The sequence below is a fragment of the Rhincodon typus genome, chromosome 5, assembly GCF_021869965.1.
Source record: "Rhincodon typus isolate 14 chromosome 5, sRhiTyp1.1, whole genome shotgun sequence".
NCBI classification, from domain to species: Eukaryota; Metazoa; Chordata; class Chondrichthyes; order Orectolobiformes; family Rhincodontidae; genus Rhincodon; species Rhincodon typus.
In genome coordinates, this window is record NC_063336.1 from 11238642 (window position 1) to 11260070 (window position 21429).

Here is a 21429-nt window from a genome sequence, read left to right on the forward strand (position 1 = left end):
GGGGTCAGGGCTGGTTGGGGAGTTGGGGTCAGGGCTGGTTGGGGACTGGGGGATGTGGTCCGAAGGGTCCTGCTTCAGCGCACGGCCAGCTTGGCGAGTCGATCCTTCTCGCTGCTGCCGCTGAGAGTGTGAGAGGCGCAGCCGTGAGGCAGTACCAGCTCAGCCGCTCCCGTCCTCACGGTCAGCAACAGCAGCGACTGCTTCGCTCCGCCGTAACTCACCGCGATCGGCTTCTTGGTGGGCCGGAGCCGGGCGTAGATCTGAATCGTCTGCTTGACCATGACTCTCGGTCCTGGCCCGATTTGAAGCCAGGCCCCGTCTCCCTAACAACCGCCGCAGGGTAAACTACCGCATCCCAGCAACAGCATCGGCCTGGCCCATTGGCTGCCCGTCAGGAACGCTCCTATGTGTAGCTGTTGGTCATTGGCCGGTCCGCCGGCAGTGTGGGTGGGTGTGGCCAGGAGGGCGGCACGTGCCGGCTGCAGCATGGAGTGCGCCAGGTTTCTGAATGCTGTATCCAGGTGTATCCACCGCAACACTCAATCCCATTGCAATACATTCATTCTGCACGATGCAGCCACTGCCACACATGTTCACACTATGTCACACTCAACTCACAGGATGCATCCACTGCAACATACTGTCTCACTCAACCTGCACATTTCATCCATTGCAACATACTGTCACACTCAACCTGCACAGTTCATCCACTGCAACATACTGTCACACTCAAACTGCACATTTTGTCCACTGCAACATACTGTCACACTGAACTTGAACAGTTCATCCATTGAAACATACTGTCGCACTCGACCTGTATAATTCAGCCGCTGCCACGCATTGCTAACACATTACACTGAAACTGCACGTTTCATCCACTGCAACATACCATTACCCTCAACCTGCCAAATTCATCCAATGCAAATGGTTCATTGTCAAAGTGAACATGGACAATTCACCTAGTGCAACACATTGTCGCACACAATCCACAAAATAGTGCAGTACATTTCACTGTGAAACTGAACCCACACAATCCATCCAATGCAGCAGGATTCGTTGTCTAACTAAACTGAAACCACAATTTAGCCAGTGCAACGCAGTTCATTGTCAAACTAAATCTACACAATCCAACATAAGGGTGGTGATGGCCTGACGTAATTACCAATGGACTGTTAAAATCCAACAACTCAAATAATGTTCTGGGGACCCAGCTTCAAACACTGCCACTAGTGGATAAAAAAAATCCGGAATTAAGATTTGATTGTCAGGATAAATCCCATCTAATGCCATTTAGGGAATGATGGACACCATCCTTACCTGGTCTGGCCTAAATGTGACTCCAGCAATGTGGTTGACTGTTAATGGACCTTGGGGAAATCAGGGATGGGCAGTAAATGTGACACCATCATCCTGTATATGAATAAAAAATGCAGATCTAATGCAACATAGCTTCCCCCATGTGACACTGGACCTATACAATTCCCTGAAAGCAGAATAGCTTGTTGCAAAATTGCACCAGTGGGCAATTGGGACTGGAAATCAAGCCCCACTCTTCCTGGAATGATCAAAAAAATTAAAGATTTTAAAATAAATTGTCAGAATCCCTTAATTTACCTGATTTTCAGATATTGATTGATAGAAAGCACAGGCCAGATTTTTGTACTTAGTAATAATTATTATCTATTACAAGTAATCAGACCGTAGCTACAGATAAACAGTTAATAACCACTGAAGTATAAATCTACTACTTAAACTCTAATCGCCTTATAAAATCACCCTTATACACAGATAGACATAAACAGGGGAAAAGTAATGTATGCATGGTGGGAAAGCTAGGAAACAGTTCAGTAGTCTTTGTTCACAAAGTTAATGAGTTGGTCCTTGTTGATCAAAAACTATCTTCTCAGCTTTCCATTCCCAAATGCTTCCACAGGTTTGCAAGAGGCACAGGGTGGCTTGTTCAATTTTAAAAGGTCTCTAACATATCAATGAAAAGTCATACAGCAACAGCTGAAGAAAAGCCAAACCGGTTTTAAAGTGAGTTTTGACTGTAGGTAAGAGAGACAAGCTCTTGAGCTGTTAGAGATCTGATCACTTCTCATTATTTTGTTTCCACGCAGAAGCTTCTCAGTTACCTAAGAAACAATTACATGGTTACTGACAAGCAAAAAGCCTTTGTTATCAATAACTGGTGACTAGTCCATAGACCAGTCAACATTTTGTTGCAAAGCAGAGGTCCATCTGTAGACGGCCCCTCAGCTCCAGTTTATTTGCAATTTCTGCCATAACCCACACGTGTACAACTTTGAGTTTCGAGTTACTTGCTTTCAACATATACAACAATCTTTGATTTCTAAAACTACTCTTTCTCACTTCAGTTTACAATTTAAAAAGCATAAAAATAAAAGTGCAGACACTGCACTAACAAAATAAGTTAAAGATATCATTAGAATAAAGGATGCCTGAAAAGGTAGTAGGCCTGAGGATTATGAGCAACTTAGAAATCTGCAAAGGACAAGGAATAGACTGATTAAGAAAGGGAAAAGAGAATTTGAATGCAAACTAGCGAGGAATAGAAGGTTGGACTGTAAAAACATTTACAGGTATGGAAAAGATTAGCAAGGGCAAATGTAGACCCATTACAGATGGGACATCATAACTTACAGTGGTGAACAAGGAAATGGCAGAGAAACTAACCAGTTACATTACCTTCTTCCATGAATACAGATGCAAAGAAAATCTCCCAGAAATGCTGTGTGACCAGGGGACTTGTGAAATTGAAGCACTGAAAAGAAAACATTATTAGTAAAGAGGTAGCACTAGAAACTATTAACTTAACTGAAGGTTGATAAATATCCTGGACCAAATGATCAAAGAGTGATGGAGAGGGTAGCTAGATATATAGTCATTTGTTATCCATTAAAATTCTATAGATTCTGGAAAGGTTCCTGCAGATGGAAAGTAGCAAACATGACTTCACAATTTAAGAAGTGAGAAAGTGGGAGAATGGAAAACTACATAAGTGGTAGTTTGACATCAGAAGAATGGAAAGCGTTAGATGTTGTTATAAAGAATGTGATAGCTAGATATTTAGAAAAGAATGGCAAAATTGGGCAGAGACAACATGGATTTATGAAAGGGAAATCATGTTTGACAAAATCGTGGGACTTTTTGGGAAAATTACTTGTGGCATTTATAAAGGAGAATCATTGTTTTTTTTTCTTTATTCATTCACGCGATGAAGATGTCACTGGCGAGGCAGCATTTGTTGCCTATATTTAATCGCCCAAAGGGCTTTTAGAGTCAACCACATTGCTGTGGGTCTGGAGTCACATGTAGGCCAGACCAGGTAAGGATGGCAGTTTCCTTCCCTAAAGGGCATTAGTGAACCAGATGGGTTTTTCCGACAATCGACAATGGATTCATGGTCATCATTAGATTCTTAATTGGCAGGCTATTAGTCATGGTTACTTTAAGAATCAGTGATAGGTCCACTTATTCACTCTCTCTATAAATGAATTGGATATAGAAACCATATGTAATTTTCCCAAATTTGCTATTGACTCTGAAGAGGGTGGAAATGTAGGTTGTGAGACGGATGCAATGAGACTTTGTGAGGAAGTGAATTGGCTAAGTGAATGGGCTAGAACATAGCTGATGGAATATGATGTGAAAAAGGTGCAGTTCTTCACTTTGGTAGATAAACAGAAAGGCAGAGTAGCTCCTAAATGGAGAGAGTTTCGGACAGCAGGTTTCAAAACCTGGCTGTGTTTTTTCATCAGTCACTAAAAGTTAGCAAACCCATTTCTGGGAAGAGACTGGCCATTAATATTCATTATAAACCCACCAACTCCCACAATTATCTGGACTATACATCTTCGCATGCTGCTTCCTGTGAAGACTCCATTTCATTCTCTCAGTTCCTCTATCTCCATCGCATATGTTCCCATGAGGCCAAATTTGACAAGGGAGCCTACATTCTGCCCACAAAAAAGACCCTGAACTTCCAGTTGCCTGCCATTTTAACACACCAGCCTGTTCCCTGGCTAACATCTCTGTCTCTGGCTTGCTGCAGTGCTCCAGTGAAGCTCAGCACAAGCTGGAAGAATAACACCTCATTTTCAACTTGGGAACCCTGCAGGCCTCTGGACTTAACGTCGAGTTCAATAATTTTAGGGCCTGAACTCTGTCAATGTGCTGGCCTCCTACCCTAACACCGGGCCATGTTATCACATAGCCTGCCATTACACACTACCTATTGTTAGCTATTAACGGTCTCCATTAACAACTATTCACCGTCCTCGCCAGATTGTTATGAACTCCTTTGTCTGTCCAACTGTTCTGCTCTCTGTTTGGGCTCTATCCCCAGTTATTGTTTACTCCTTACCCCCTCCCTCCTGCCCTACCTTCCGCACATAAACTAACATTTGCCTAGTGACTATCAGTTCCGAGGAAGCGTCACCGTACCTGAAACATTAACTCTGATTTTTCTTCACAAATGCTGCCAGACCTGCTGAGCTTTTCCAGCAACTTCTGTTAGTAAAAGTTAGCAAGCAGATTCCACAAGCAATTGGGAAGTCAAATGGCATGTCGGCATTCATCACAAGGGTATTTGAGAACAGGATTTAAAATGTTGCAGTTTGTGGAATGAGTAGAGCTTTATGAGATGTAAATTTAATGTAGAGAAGCTTGAAGTAATTCATTTTGGCAAGAAAAACGAAGAGAGGCAAAATGAAACAAAGATGCAATTCCAGAAGGGGTTCAGAAAAAGGGAGGCCTCGGAACATACATGCAAAAATCATTAAGGGTGCAAAAATCATTAAAGGGTACTGCAATCATGATGGTCAAAATATCCTTAGGAAGGAGTGGGTGGGGAAAATTAAATTAATATTACCTATCCTTTCCTTCATTGTACTCTCCTCATGACCCCATCCTGTGATCCCCTAAAACCAATCCATTCATCTCCTTGCTGTTACACACTTCCTGACCTCAGCTTGGGGGTCCCATGAAATCCCCAGGACCAACAAGCTGCCGGCCTCTGATACTGATTCAGGAGTGGGGTCTGTCACTCTTTATTATGCCCACGACTACACTTAGTGCGGGGATCACCATAGCCAGCCCTTCAGAACTATGAATGGAAAGACTGAACTGATGAACTACAACAGATAGACAAGTGTGGGTACTGGGGGAGCAGAGTGGGAGCAGGTGGGTGATGAGATAGGGGAAATAGCATGATTCTAAGATAGATGTGACAATCTTGATTATGCTGTGGTATCTGATTAACTGAAGCATTCAGAAGTTCAAAATCTTAAATATGTGCTGCAATTTATATGGTCAAAAGTAGCAGCTGCCCTCTTTTTTTTATATAAGCTGTTCCACTGGCCAACGTCTTGGGTTCATATTGGTTTTGAATCAACTCATTGTATCATCAATGGAATCTTTTATTGAGTGTGAAAGGTGTGACATGCGTTTGGAGCCTAAGCTCAAGGAATACAATCAAGACATTAAAGTTTTCAGCAACGTAATTGCAATAAGGAGTCTATCAATTGTCAGAATCGAAGTGTTTGCCATTGGCAACTTCAGCTGAGGTTTTAATGACAGCTTCCAACTGTGCAGAGAGGTTGAGTTCAATTAGTCCTGAGTGTATAATATATTCCCAGACCGGCTTCACCAAACAATGTATCTACTTGGCAAATAGCATACAATGAGAGGATACATGCCAATAGACAGAACTAAATGATATATTCAATACTTGTGCTGAGAGCCTGCATCACATTATAGTGCAGAGAGCCAATTCATTCAATTCATGGTTCCTATGTAAGGCACACTATAAACATATGAGCAATTCAAGCCATTAGGAATTTTTCTTTCAGCAAAGCAAATTTTAATTATCCATTAAGCACTTTTAATGTCTGTCACCCAGATCAATCACCTTGGCATCTCTTCACTTTCAAATCCCTCGCCCCTCAACCAGTTTCACTCCGTCAATTTGGGGCGGCACGGTGGCTCAGTGGTTGGCCCTGCTGCCCCACAGCGCCTGAGACCCGGATTCGAATCCAACCTCAAGCGATTGTCTGTGTAGAGTTTGCACATTCTCCCCGTGTCTGCATTGGTTTCCTCCAGGTGCTCTGGTTTCCTCCCACAGTCCAAAGATGTGCAGATTAGGTAGATTGGCATGCTAAATTGCCCCATTACGGCCCAGGATGTGTAAGTTAGGTGTGTTAGTCATGCGAAATGCAGGGTTACAGGGAAAGGGTAAGGAGATGGGTCTGGGTAGCATGCTCTTTGGAGAGTCGGTGTGGACTTATTGGGCCAAATGGCCTGTTTCCACACTGTAGGGATTCTATGATTCTAAAGTCAAAGAATGCAAGCATTAGCTTACTGATGCACCATTGGTTCTTTCATCCATCCATTAGTCATCAGATTGAGATGTGCTATATCAGCTGATATTGGCCCTCATGATACCTCATGAGGTATCACTAATTTTAAAAGTTGCTGAAGATTTTCAAAGTAGCATTCACTGGCTTCCCAAGTGGCCTTAAGGATTTTACTGGCTGGCCTTCTCTCTGAACTATAACGGTATTCACAACATTCTATGAAGTAGGAAATTCTAAGATTTGTCCCGGTACAACAAAAAGGAATGTCCAAGTGGACTGATGGAGTTCCCAAGATTTTGTTGCTTTGTCCTGGTGATAAAAGTTTGGAGAGTTACACAGTATTTCGCCGTCTGATGCTACACTGTCCACATATTTGGGCAGCTACAGAATGAAGGTTATTTGGAGAGCCACATCATACAACAACTTGCACTTATAGGATTTTTGATGCATAGATGTCAGGTCATTTTAGGGCAGGAGGAAATTGCAAAGATACCGAGGTGAGGCCATGGAAGGGAAAGAGAGATTAGAAGGTTGAATTGAAAATTTGAAAATTGAGGCAGGTTGGAGGTTAGCAAGCACAGAAATGATGGATGGAGCAAGACAGGAGAGTTTTAGATTAGTTTGGACGTACCGACAATGAGAGTAGGAAAAAAAATCTTCATGGGCACCTCCATTGTGCAAGTTATAACTATAAAATAAAATAATCACATCTTTTACTCATTTATTCTTCCTCTAAGGAATTTTGGATTGATAGAATTTATATCTTTTCTCTTTAACAAGAGAGTAAAGAAACAGAGTGCTCAGTTTAAATGCTGGAAAAATTGGCAGCTCTACACAAGGGCTGTCACACAGCCAACTAACATTCAAAAGATGTATTTTAAAAAAAGGTAGTCATTCACAAAAAGGTCGTCATTCACAGGCCAGGGTAGCTGGAACAGATCAAAATCAATCTCTTGCAAAGTGCTGGGAATATTTTTTATTTTCCCATTCAAAGATGAAAGAAAGCATGCTGGCTTCTGCTGAGACCAGAAGTTGCAAACTTTCTTTAGAATATTTTTCAGTAACATCTGTGAGAAGCTAGAATCATTAAAAAAAAAACCGAGGTCATAGACACAGTTCAGGCTCTCGTCCAGCACTTCAGTGTTCACTGTAAAAGTGTGGTTTCCATAAGCAGATCAAATATCCATTAAACTGAAATCAACTCCTTTGTACCTGCTGTGTCCTGGTGCCTAGAATTAACAATTATCCTTTAGCTTCTGATACTGGCTGCTGAAGATGCCTACCATAGTTTATTTTTTATTCATCCACAGGATGACGCTAGCTACATCAGAATTTATTGCCCCATCCCTAATTAGAGTCATAGAGTCATTGAGATGTATAGCATGGAAACAGACACTTCCGTCCAAATCTATTCCCACTTCCCAGCATTTGGCCAATATGGCTCCAAACCATTCCTATTTATATATCCATCCAAATGCCTTTTAAATGTTGTAATTGTACCAGCCTTCACCACCTCCTCTGGCAGCTCATGCCATACACAACCACCCTCTGTGTGAAAAAGTTGCCACTTAGGTCCCTTTTAATTCTTTCCCCTCTCACCTTAAACCTGTGGCCTCTAGTTTTAGACTTGCCCACCCTGGGGAGAAGTTCTTGACTATTCACCTTATCCATGCCCCTCATGATTTTATTAATGTCTGCAAGGTCACCCTTCAGCCTCCAACACTCCAGGGAAAATTGCCTCTGCCTATTCAGCATCTTCCCACAGCTCAAACCCTCCAACCCTGGCAACATTCTTGTAAATCTTTTCTGAACTCTTTCAAGATTCCTGGAGGGCAGTTAAAAGTCAGTCACATTGCATGGGTCTGGAATCACATGAGGCTAATTTAGGTAAGGACAGCAGTTTCCTTCCCTAAGGGACATTAGATCAGTTTTTCTGACAATTGGCAATGGTTTCAAGATCATCATTAGACTCATAATTCCAGATTTTTATTGAGTTCAAATTACACCAACTGCCATGGTGGGTTCAAACCTGGGTCCCCAGAACGTTACCTGGAGCTCTAAATTAAAAGTCCAGCAATAATTCTGTAAGACCACAACGTCTCCCAATGCTTCCATGAAAGGTAGAAAATAGTATGATGTTGGACCAAGTTGTACAGGCAAAAGCATTGATTTATTTACAAATAGAAAAACACAGGGCAGCTTCTTAAAGCATAATGTTTAACAAAATTAAGGTATAATCAATTCACAATGAATTGAAGCATTGCTTTTACTATACTGGAAAAGGGACAGATATTATGTGGAACTTTATAACGTGAATATATACATCAATGATGCAAGTGACTAGTCCAAAGGATTGGGATTTCTAGATAAAACTTGAGCTAAACAGTACACAACTACAAAATTTATTCACATGGGAAGCCCTTCATTTCATAACTAATCTTAATAAAGTTAAACAGCAACCTAAATATGTAGTAAGATTCCCACCTTATAAGGCAAGTTGTTGATGCTGGGACGTTATTGTCTTCCTTCCAAACATTTCCTTTAGTGATTCAGTCATCAGATATATTAGATTTATCTATTCTCTCGTCTGTTGATCCGCATCTAGTGACATTTCAAAGGAATGGCCCTAGTCATCTAACAAACAGTTAATTAGTTCCAGAAAACAAGCAAAGGAAATAATTTAAAATTTTTTTTCACTGCAAATGTTTCTTCTGAATTATGCACATGGGTTTGGATGGGTAGGTGTGCTGGACCCCCCATGAGACATTCCTTTCAAGATTTAGTGGTTGATTCCAATTACTAAATTCACCTTACCTAATCAAGAAAATAAAAAGAAATTCCCCATTTTCTCACACTGACTGAGGTATTTGCATATTAAGAATCCTTCCCAAACCCTCCCCTTTTTATTCAAGTTGCGTTCATAAATGTAAATGTCTCCTGTGGCAAAGTTAACGATCAGAAAGCCACTGACTGCATTGTTTTCAATCTTCAGTTTGTAAAAGCGATTTTGTGATGAACTCCATGACCCATGTCTGCTTCTACATGGATACCTTTGCAAACTGAGATTGGTAACTCCACAAAGCAATTGAATGCTAACATCGTGGAAATGCTATTGGACAGGGTGTGGAGTTCAAGGCGAATGCTCTGAAGATAAAAGTTCAAATCCCACCTTTGCAAGTGCGAGAATATTAATTCATAAATCTGGAATAAAAAGCTGGTATCTGAGATGATAAACTAGCAGATTGTCATAAAAGTCCATCTTACCTGGCCTGTCCTACATGTTAATCCAGACTCCAACAACAAGGTGGTTGAGCCACTCAATTGCATCAAACCAATGCAGAAATGAAAGTCAAATAGGAATAAAACCAGTTGGATGCCCAGAATTGACTTTTGCACTGAAAATGACAAAAGGTACAATCAATCAAACATACAACATCCTTGACACTAACATCTTGAGACATGTGTCAAAATTGGAAGATTTCTCTTACAATCTGACAATGGGTGATTCATACCGTTGAACTGATATCAATCAGAAATGGCTGTGCAGTCAGGAGAAAAATGCCTTGTGGGTCATGCCAGAAGTCTCATGGTATCAGGGCATAAATGGACAAGCAATCAAGGATGGCTATGACTCTTCCATGTTAAATACCATGAAAGAGACACTGAGGGTGACAGGGGGACAGAATGTACTCTAGCTGGTGGACTTCAATGTCCATCACAAAGAATGGCTTAGCAGCCCCTCTACTGATTGAGCTGGTTGAGTCTTGAAGGACATAGCTGCCAGTCGAGGCCAGCAGCAGATCATGAGGAATTAACAAGAGCAGAAAATTTACTTGATTGCTAATGTGAATTTTGCATTCATCAGTGCATGTTTACTTGATGCAACATTGCTTATATTATCCTTCGTAACATAAACAACAAGGATATGGGTAATGCAATATTGAAAGAGCCAGCAGATGTTTATTACAGCTCAGTAATCTATATAAATATTATATTCACTGGCAAATCCATGATTGGGCTAAAATTAAACAGGATCATTAGCTGCTGTTTCTGCCACCATCAGACACATATTCCCCTCCCCTCCCTTGTCAGCAATTCACGGGGAACAATCCCTCTGGGACAGCCTGGTCCACTCCTCCACTCCCAACATTCCCCATGCTGTCACGGCACCTTCCCATGTAATCACAGATGGTAGAATTTTATCCCTCTTCAGTACCCAAGGCTCCAGACACACATGTTCTAGGTGAAGCAGCGATTAACCTGCACTTCACTCAATCTAGTACATTGTATTCATTGCTCACAATGTGGTCTCCTCTACATTAGGGAGATGAAACGCAGGCTGGGCAAATGCTTTGTGGGATAACCACGTTCTGTCCTCAAAAAACGGCCCTGAGCCTCCTGTTGCCTGCCACTTCAACTCACCACCGTGTTCCCTGACCATCATTTCTGTCTCAGACTTGCTGCAGTGCTCCAATGAAGTTCAGCGCAAGCTATTTATACTTGGGGACACTGCAGCCTTTAGGAGTCAATATCAACTTCAATAACTTTAGAACCTGAATGCCTTTTTCTATGTCCTTTATCCACCCCCACTCCCCAGGCCCTTTCGGGACACGGCCGCTTTCAGCATTTTCACCCATTTAAGGTCCCTATTATCAGCTTTTCTCCTTATTTGGCGTGACGTTCTCCATTCCTTTCTCTGCCAAACTGTGGTTCTCTCTCTCTGGGCTCCAGCCCCACCTATCTGCTCAATCTTTTCACTCAACTCCCCCTACCCCTTGTCTTCAGCATATATACCACCTTCTCCTAGCTACTATCAGTTCTGAAGAAGAGTCACCGGACTTGAAACGTTAACTCTGCTTTTTCTCCATAAATGCTGCCAGGCCTGCTGAATTTCTCCAGCAATTTGTTTTTGCTTCAGATTTCCAACGTCCACAGCTCTTTGTTTTATTCTAGAATTAAGTTATGTAGTTTCAAAGAGGAGCATACTTCCATCAGCATATCATGCTTCAAGTGACCCAGTTAAAATGGAGTCTGAGAGCTTTATATCCCTAAGTCAAATGCTATGATACTGCGATGATATCATGAGCATGTCTGTTAAATGTATACTGACACACTAACTGTGAAACATAAAACATCAATCTTAACTACACCAATCTACTTACTGCAAATATATCCGGCCATGGTATTTATAGGAATAACCAATCTAACTGACAATGTGGTTTATTGCCAAAGTATATCCTGTCCACAAAACAGTTCTTTGAAAGGATCCTGTTGACATAGTATATCTGGGCTTCCATAGGGCATTTGGTAAGGTGCTGCACAAAATGTTAATACCCAAAGACGGATCACATGGGGTAGGTTAATTTATTAGCTTGGAAAGAGGATTGGCTATCCAACAGAAAGCAGAGAGTTGGGATGAATGGGTCATTTTCTGGATGGCAAGATGTGGCTCGTGGTGTGCCACAGGATTCAGTCCTTGGGACCCCAACTATTTACAATCTATATTAATGACTTGGAAGGGGAGATAGAAAGTACAATCGCCAAATTTGTAGATGACACTAAAATAGGTGGGAAAGTAAGTTACAATGAAGAAATAAGAAATTTACAAATGAATATGGATAATTCAGGTGAATGGGACAAAAACTGGAAGATTTAAATTTAACGTGGATAAGTGTGATGTTACTCATTTTGACTGGAGAAATAGAGAGACAACTTATTACCTAAAATGGAGAGAAACATCAGAGTGCTTCAGTGGTCAGGTGAGAGTGTCTACACTTGACATCAAGATACAATATGAGCAAGCATGGCATCAAGGAGCTCTTTTAAAATTTAAGTAAATGGAATCATACCAAGCACAAAGTAAGATGGTTGTGACTTGAAAGCCAATCATCTCACTCTCAGGACATTACTGCAGGAGTTCCTCAGGGTAGGTATTTTCCTAATCAACCTATTCAGAGATACTGTGACAAACCTCTGGAGTAGGTGGGATGTGAACCCACGCCTTCTGGCTCAGCGTGCCATACTAGACCCAACTAGATTCAAATACCTTTAGCTGCTTCATCAAAGATCTTCCATCCATCATAAGAGCAGAAGTGGGAATGTTCACAGATCATTACACAATGCTCAGTATCGAGTTTTGAGGATTTCTGTGCTCTTTTTCAGCAAGACCCAATGGTATTTATGACTGGGATGAAAGGTGCCAAGTACAGTAACTCCCATGCCACAGAAGTGTCAAGAGATGACCATCTCAAATAAGAGAGACTCTAACATCTCCTTATGATGTTCAGTAGCATTGCTGTCACAGGATCTCCCACCATGAACATCCTGGCAATTTCCATTGGTCAAAGATTTAGGTAGACCAGCAGCATAAATACTGTGGCTAAAGAAAAGGTCATGGGTTTGGAATTCTGTGGTGAGTAACTTGCCTTCTGACTCCTCAAAGCCTAACCACAATCTATAAGCCATAAGTCAAGAATACTATGGATTACTCAGAGACCAAATGCTTAATACCTGCTCCTAGCTTGCGAGTTTGTACTTCCACTTGCCTGGATGGGTGCGGTTCAAACAGCACTCAAGAAGCTTAACAATATCTAATGCAAAGAAACCAATTTGATCAACACCCCTTCCACCACATGAATTTGAAGGGAGATGGATTCAAATGTACATTTTTCCACTTCATGCTGCCACACCCTGTTACACTAATGTGCATGCTGCTTTTTTTTTGGGTTATTTTCTCTTTTTCGTATTTGTTGTGTTCCATGACATATATATTACTGTATACCTCTAACATTATGCGATCATACGACATCAACAATATCCAACGCAGATATATTGAGTCATCCATTGTATGCTGTCACTAATTCACAGATTGAATGTTTTACATAATACAGCCCAACTCTTTGCCTCATCATTTTGGTTGCCATTCTTAAAAAAAAGAAAACTTTTCATAATATGGTAGCTTTTTTGATGATATGGTACATTTAGTAATTTCAGGACTTCTCAGCACTATCTTGACAATGAAATACTCTCTGAAGTGCAAACACATTTGTAATGTGGGAAGCACAGCAGCCAGTTTGCAGACGGCAAACATCTGCAAACAACAATGTGACAACGATCCCGCACTTCCGCCCGCACCCCTTCTCTTCCCTCCCGCAACAGCGCTAGAGTTCCCCTTGTCCTTACCTACCATCCCACCAGCGTCCACATCCAGAAGATCATTAGCCGCCATTTCTACCACCTCCAGCAACTGTCACCTGAACTCCTTTGTCAGTCCAACTGTTCTTCTTTTTTTTAGGCTCTATCCTATTGTTTACTCCCTACCCCACCCCCCTCCCTATTTTCTGCACATAAACTGACGTTTTCCCAGCCACCATCAGTTCTGAGGAAGGTTCACCAGACCCGAAATGTTTACTCTGTTCTTTTTTCCTTCACAGATGCTGCCAGACCTGCTGAGCTTTTCCAGCAACTTTGTTTTTGGTCCTGATTTACAGCATCCGCTGTTCTTTCCATTTTTATTTGACAATGGTCAGATTCCTGTTATTTCAGAGATGTTTTTTGAGGGATAACTATTAGACCAACAAGGGCTGTTCTTAAAAATAGTGCTATGGAATCCTTTCCAGCAATGTGAGAGGCTGCGACCAATGAGGACTTCAGTTTATCATCTCTATTGAAAGCTTGCACCTAGACAGTGTAGCCCTCGTTCAGTACTGCTCTGGGCTGTGAGACGTTTCTGCAGTCAGACATGACAACCTATTGAGTCTGAGACAGGAATGTTACGACTGAGCCATGGTTGACTCCTTCTTTGGCTTAGTGTCAATTTTTGTTACATGAAGTGCCTCAGGATGTTTTGGGATATCAAAGCTGTTACTTAATGAATACAAGTTGTTGTTATAAAAGAGGGCCTGGGGAACACTGCAAAGAATAGCGTTGCTGGAGTGCGTTACACATATGATAAAGCACAGGCAGGAGCAATATTACAAATAAGGTAACCTGGTGGAGTGTGTTACATAGATGATTGCATTTAGTTTGGAGAATGTTACATCGTAGTGACTTGCTGAGGTGATGTCATGAACTGCAGGAACATTGTGAGATTGTTTCATCCCTTTCATATCGACCTTGAAAGATAATGCAGCAAATGTACAATATGCAGTGACTTATTACCTTTACTCTGCACAGTGTACTACATTCTTTGCCACTAGCAACTGTATCATGTTCGAGAACTAGGCTTTTGTTTTCTGTGTCTTTGGGTTTACTATTTCTTTCCTAAATATGGCCCTGTTCATCTAAAAGTTTTGATTCGTAAATCCCAGTCTGTGTTCATTTTGACTGACAGAGCATTTCGTTGCCTGCTTCCATTTGAAATAAAATGCTGCATAATACTGGCTAGTTAACTGGCAAGATTTCAAATTGATCAAGCATAATAATCTGAATATTACTGTTGGTGGCTAATAATGAACAACTTGCTAATGAGGTTGTCTGACATTTCTCTTTCTGTCATTCTGCTAGAGGTGTTAAGTATTAAAGATAAAATAAATACGTTACCATTTCCTTCAAGCAACAGAAAGAAAATGGTAAATGAATGCCTTATGACTTGATTGAGGTGTACAAGATGATGAGAGGCATAGATAGAGTGGATAGCCAGAGACTCTTTCCCAGGGCGGAAATGACTATTATGCGAGGGCATAATTTTAAGGTGATTGGAGGAAGGTATAGGGGAGATGTCAGAGGTAGGTTCTTTACACAGAGAGTGGTGGGCTGTGGAATGTGCTGCCTGTAGTGGTAGTGGAGTCAGATACTTTAGAGACTTTTAAGCGACTCTTGGATAGACACATGGACGGTAGTAAAATGTAGGGTCTGGTATGCAGGGTAGTTTGATCTTAGTAGGATAACAGGTCGGCACAAGATCGTGGGCCAAAGGACCTGTACTGTGCTGTACTGTTCTATGTTCTATGTATCTCCCTGGTGAGATCACCAGCTGTAATTTATAGATAGCAAACAGGAACACAGGAACAGGAGTAGGCCATTCAGCCCTTGAGTCTGTTCCACCATTCAATCTGATCATGGCTGATGTGTAGCCTAGCTCTATATATCTACGTTTGACCCATATCCCTTAATACCTTTGCATAGCAAAAATTTATCCATCTCAAAATTAACTGATCCTGCATACATTTCCAAACACCTACCAGCCTTTTTGTGTGCTTCCTAATATCTCTCTTGAACTGTGTGGCCCTAATTCTCAGGCTATACCCCTTAGTTGGAGAATCTCCAGCTCATGGAAATAGTTTATCTTTATCTTACTGGTCTTTTCCTGTTGATATCTCGACAACTTTGATTAGATCACCGTTTAACCTTTAAATTCTAGAGAAAACTGGCCTGATTTGTATAATCTCACCTCATCACTTAACCCAGAGAGAAATTAAAATTAGTAACAGCACAGTTTTTTGTATAATATCCATTATACATCCATACAGTACCCAAAATACCACTTGTACAATACTTGCACAAGTGTCCACTTAAGTCACTTGTGAATTCAACCTTTAGACTGGAACTGCAGAGAACTTCTTCCTGGAGTTGTCACACACCTGAGTTTCACTGTATTCAACTTTCAGAAACCTCTTGGGGTTTTATCCCAACACTTCTGGTCTAGGACTACCAGTAACTCTTCTCAGGTAACCTCATTCATTATCAATCCTTTCCTTCTCAGGAGCATTGAAACAACCATCCTATTTCACAGAATGGAAAAAAATTGAAACTAAAAATCTCTCTCTCTAAGCTTTCGGTGTTTCCCTGAAGTTTTAAAAAAAAGATTTCAAACTCTGTTAAACAAAATGAGGCTCCATTACTTATCTTTCTGGATGTCAAAACAATCTAAAATAAATAAATGTCCATTAGTGGTGCACAAAATCCATTCACTCTAAAGACAGGCCTGTTTTTAAAAAAATCACCATGGAGCCACAGGTGAATTGCCTGAAGATTAGGCGGACGATGCCTAAAATTGTGCCATTATTTTAAAAAGGCTGTAGGGAAATGCTTGGGAACTATAGACCAGTGAGCCTAATGTCTGTGGTGGATAAGTTGTTAGGGGGATTCTGAGAGACAAGATTTACAGGCATTTGGAAAGGCAAGGACTCATTTGAGATAGTCAGCATGGCTTTGTGCATGGGAAATCATGTCTCACGAACGTGTTTTGGAGAGGTGACCATGAAAGTAGATGAGGGCAGAGTGGTAGACATTGTTTACATGGACTTTAGCAAGGCTTTTGACAAGGTACTACATGGTAGGTTGGTGAATAAGGTTAAATCTCACAGGATCCAGGGAGAACTAGCCAATTGGATACAAAATTGGCTTGATAGTAGAAGACAGAGGGTCGTGGGTAGAAGGTTGGTTTACAGACTGGAGGCCTGTGATCAGTTTGGTGCTGGGACCTCTGTTATTCATCGTTTATAAATATGATTTGGATTAGAATTTATAAGGTGTGGTCAGTAAGTTTGTGGATGACACCAAGACTGGTGGTATAGTGGACAGTGAAGAAGGTTATCTGGGAATGCAGCAAGATCTTGATCAACTGAGCCAGTGGGCTGAGGAATGGCAGATGGAGTTTAATTTCAATAAATGCAAGGTAAAGCATTTTGATAATGCAAACCAGGGTAGGTCTTAAACAGTCAATGGTAGGACCCTAGGGAGAGTTATATAACAAAGAGATCTAAGGGTACAGGTTCACAGTTCCTTGAAAATGGAGTCATAAGTAGACAGGGTGATGAAGAAGACTTTTGGCATGCTTGCTTTCATTGGTCAGAGCATTGAGTATAGGAGATGGGACATCTGGTTGCAGTTGTAAAAGATATTGGTGAGGCCACATTTGGAGTACTGTGTACAATTCTGGTTGCCCTACTAGCGAAAGGATATTATTAAACGAGGAGTGCAGAAAAGATTTACTAGGATACTACCTGGACTGGAAGGTTTTTCTTATAAGGAGAGGCCACATAGGCTGTAGGAGACTGAGGGGTGACCTTAGAAGGCCTACAAAATCATGATAAGGTCGATAGTGGACAGCTTTTCCCCATGGAATAGGAGTCTAAAACTATAGGACATAGGTTTAAGGTGAGAGGGCAGCAATACAAAAGGGTCGAGAGGGGCAATATTTTTCTCACAGAAGGTGGTGAGTTTCTGGAACGAGCTGCCAGAGGTAGTGTTGGAAGAGAGTACAATTTCATCATTTAAGTAATGTTTAGACAGGTGCATGGATGGGATAGGTATGGAGGGATACGGACTAAACGTGGGAAAATTGGACGAGTTTAAATTGTAAAAACTGGATGGCACGCTGTAGACTCTATGACTCTGTGACTCAATGGATATAGAAATAGTTATAAATTAATTATTAACATCAGACACATAGAAAACCTATTAGTTACTAATTCAGAATTCCATATTTACGACAAATAATATTTTTAAAATATGTCACACTTTACATCCTGAATGAGAGGGCACAAGTGTGGCAGATGGAATATAAATGGATAAGTATAAAGTTATCCACTTTGGTCAGAAGCATAAAGATACAGAATATTTGTTAAATGGTGGGAGATTAAAAAGTTTTGATGTACAAAGGGGCATATATTCCTTGTTCCTAAGTCACTGAAAACTAGCATGAAGATTAAGCAAGCAATTCAGAAGACAAATGATATGTTAATTTTTATCACAAGAGGGTGTGGGTGTAGGAACAACAATGTCTTGCTGAAATTGTATATAACTCCCGTGAGACCACATCTGGAGTAGTGTGTGTGTTTCTGCTCCCCATGCTTAAGGAAGGATAAATTTGTCATAGAGGGTGCACAACAGATGTCCACCGGACTGACTCCTGGTTGGTTGGACTGTCCTTTGAGGAGAGACAGAGGAGATTGGATCTGTATTAGTGGGAGTTTATAAGAATTGAAGATGAACTCATAAAAACTTAGAAAATTCTTTAAGTGACAGAGTATCTGCAGACAGGATATTCCCTGTGGTTGTGAGGTCTAAACCTGGGGACACAGTCTCTGATGAAAGATAAGCTGCTGTATTAAGATAGCCAATCCATTGGAGTTTCTGGTCAATAGTAACCCCCAGGATGTTGATCATGGGGGATTCAGTGATGGTAATGCCATTGGGTATCAAAAGTAGGTGGTGTAAATTGCTTCTCATTGGAGATGGTCATTTCCTGGCTTTTGTGGGCAAGAATGCTACTTACTATTTGTCAGCTTAAGCCTGGATATTGTGCAGAATTGCTGCATCTGGACATTGTCTGCTTCAGTATGAAGGGAATTTTGAATGATGCTTAACATTGTGCAATATTTGCCAACAGGTGAACAGAATGATTAAAGTAAGTATGTTTTTACCAGGCAAATTGCTCAGATCATACACTTAAGGATGATTTCATTCACTTGGCTTTTTGCCTACTTAAATCAAAATGACAATGGACCCCAACTGGATCGCCATCTAACCATATTGGCTGATGTATTCCGCCCTCGGATGATTCACAAAATGAAATTATTTTATTGAACTCACACAGATTCATTGAAGCCCACATTTTAAATCAGTCAATGAAACTCTCTGAACATCCTTCTTAAAAGAATAAACAAGACGTCTTCAACAAAAGCAGAAGAAAAACTACTACTCCCCAAATGCCTCGCTGCGTCTCTTAGAAACAGGAACCTCTCAGACGATTGGCCAGTGCCAGTGCTGCACTCCTTTTAGTATTTTGTTTTGTGTTTGGTTGTGATGGAAGAGTGACGTTAAAGTCTGTCTGAAGGCGACTCAAAAAAAAGTGAAAACAAACCAATGTCAGAGAGAGAGAGCTGGTAGAACGCTAGTGGGAAGCAAACTGGCAGCACCGGCTCAATCTGAGAAGTGGAAACTTTGCAATCAAAACGTGTCCTTCCTCTCACTACTTCTAACAGACTTCCAAGGATCTATTTAATTTTTTAAAACAAAACTCTTCCCCCCCCCACCCCCACTCCCCTTCTGTTCTTTTGGAAATCTGGGTGACTTGTCCAGCAGACAGGAGGGGGAAAAAACAGGAAAGAAATCCAATAGAAATGCTTTGAGTGTAAGTACTTATAATATATGAAATGCTACAATTGATTGCTACAATTCTTTTTTTAAACTAGAGAAACATCAGCGAGGCTGCCTCACTCGTTTTGATGTAAAGTTTGTGACGATGCTATTTGTTTTTCGCGTCTTGCTGCCAAACAGACCGGAGGGGAGAGTTTGCGAGAGTCTACTCCCTCTGTAAGAATCTTTTTTTTGAATGAGTCACATATAGAAAAAAGTAAAGTTGCGGAGTCGTGTATTCAGTAAAACATGTATGTGCGCTGTGACATCATTTAATGTAGTCCAGAGCCGGTGATGCAGAGGTTTGCAATTAAACTGTAACGTTTGCCTGAGATTCAGGGAGAGACATGTTACGGAGAAAGAGAACACTTTCGAACTGCAGTGATTTTGGTTTTTTTTTTCCGCTAGCTTCCCATGATTTTGCGAATATTCTCTCTCTCTCTCTCACGCGGGACATTCGTTAATCTTTTCATCTTCCAGCTATGTTGCAAGATGGGCAGGCATTGCAATAAGTGGCAATGGGCGTGCGAGAGAGGTTCGCAAGAGCTGTTATGGTTTATGCAGGGCTTTCAGTTCATGTTCGATATTTAAACTGTGCCGTGTATGTGTGTTCTGGTACGTGTGAAGAGACAACTTGGCATTTCTGCTGTCTGGAGACCCACACTCTCTGTAGGGAGATGATCGCTTTGGAGAACGAGAGTATGATACTTGAATCTGGAGGTTGAAATCAGTTCTTAGGTATCTCTGGCCCCGACTGCAGATCACTCGCTACTTTCTTCCCAATTGTAACCAACGCGGTTCTTTCTAACAGAGCAATTGGAACGGCTCCTGAGTGGATACAAATCGAATTACGCATTTGCTTTAAATTGTAGCTTCTATTGACAGATTAAGTTGTGCGTTTGACACATATTTGACTCCATTTGCAACATTTACCTACAGCTTGTGTGTGTGTTTATTAAAAAAAACAGCCTTGATTTCAGCGATAGTAGGAACTGCATGCTTTTATGAAGGACTGTGACTGTTCTTGGTTTGAGCAGTCCTGGACTGTACACACTGTAAATATTCGGAAAGGCGGGGCTTTTCTTCCTTTAAAGGTGGCCTTAAGATTTACCTCTCTGACAAATCTTGGGTCAGCCGAGCCAAACACAGAAAAAAAACCCTTCCTTGTATGGTTTTGTGATAGATGTGATTTGATATCACTTCTGTGAAGCAAGCCGCGATGTTTTATGGATATAAATTACTGCTGGAAGACGAGAAGGTTCTCCAAAACTCTTGTTGCCCCTACCTCGCTCCCCGACCTTAATTTCACGGTGCACACATCTTTAAAAATGGTGATCGTGATGAACTTTTTCGCCTGTCCTTTACTCCTGTAGGCGGAGAGCCCCAGCGCTCGCAACATTTTACTGACCATTCCAGCACCTCTGTCCCCCACCCTACTGCCAAGGTCCAGTCTTCCTCTGACCTCATTCACACTCCTCAGGTCAGGACCCTTGTGGTTAAAGGACCCTCCTTCCGTCGCCCAGGAAGTACCAATACCTCACCACCGCCCCCCCCCCCCCCCCGCCAAGTTCATCCATGTTATCCATGATAGACAGTCCAGCAGGAAAATGCTCTCTCCCTGAAAAGACACCAGGTTTTAGTGGAGTTCATTGTCTGCTGCCTGTTGGATACAGTAAAGCTAGTTTACCGGCGGGCGGGCGGAGCTTAGTTCAGGTGGGGTCACTTTAAGAGAATGATTCAAATTGCAGAAGGAGGAGCCCAGTGCCGGGGGTCCCAGTGCCAGTGTTGGGGTCTGTGCCGGGGGGGTCACAATGCCAGTGTTGGGGGACTGTGCCGGGGGGTCCCAGTGACACTGTTGGGGGACTGTGCCGGGGGTCACAGTGCCAGTGTTGGGGGACTGTGCCCGGGGGTCCCAGTGACACTGTTGGGGCACTGTGCCGGGGGTCCCAGTGCCAGTGTTGGGGGACTG

General features: G+C 41.7%; 1 protein-coding gene across 1 annotated transcript in view; it reads left to right on the forward strand.

Moving 5' to 3' along the window:
* The first annotated feature begins 19184 nt into the window (after nt 1-19184).
* LOC109922617 (disheveled-associated activator of morphogenesis 2-like) overlaps nt 19185-21429 on the forward strand; it is a 315937-nt gene continuing 313692 nt past the window's right edge. Inside the window, exon 1 of the mRNA XM_048596662.1 lies at nt 19185-19455. The gene's annotated coding sequence lies outside the window, so the exon portion shown is untranslated. The remainder of the gene's footprint in view (nt 19456-21429) is intronic.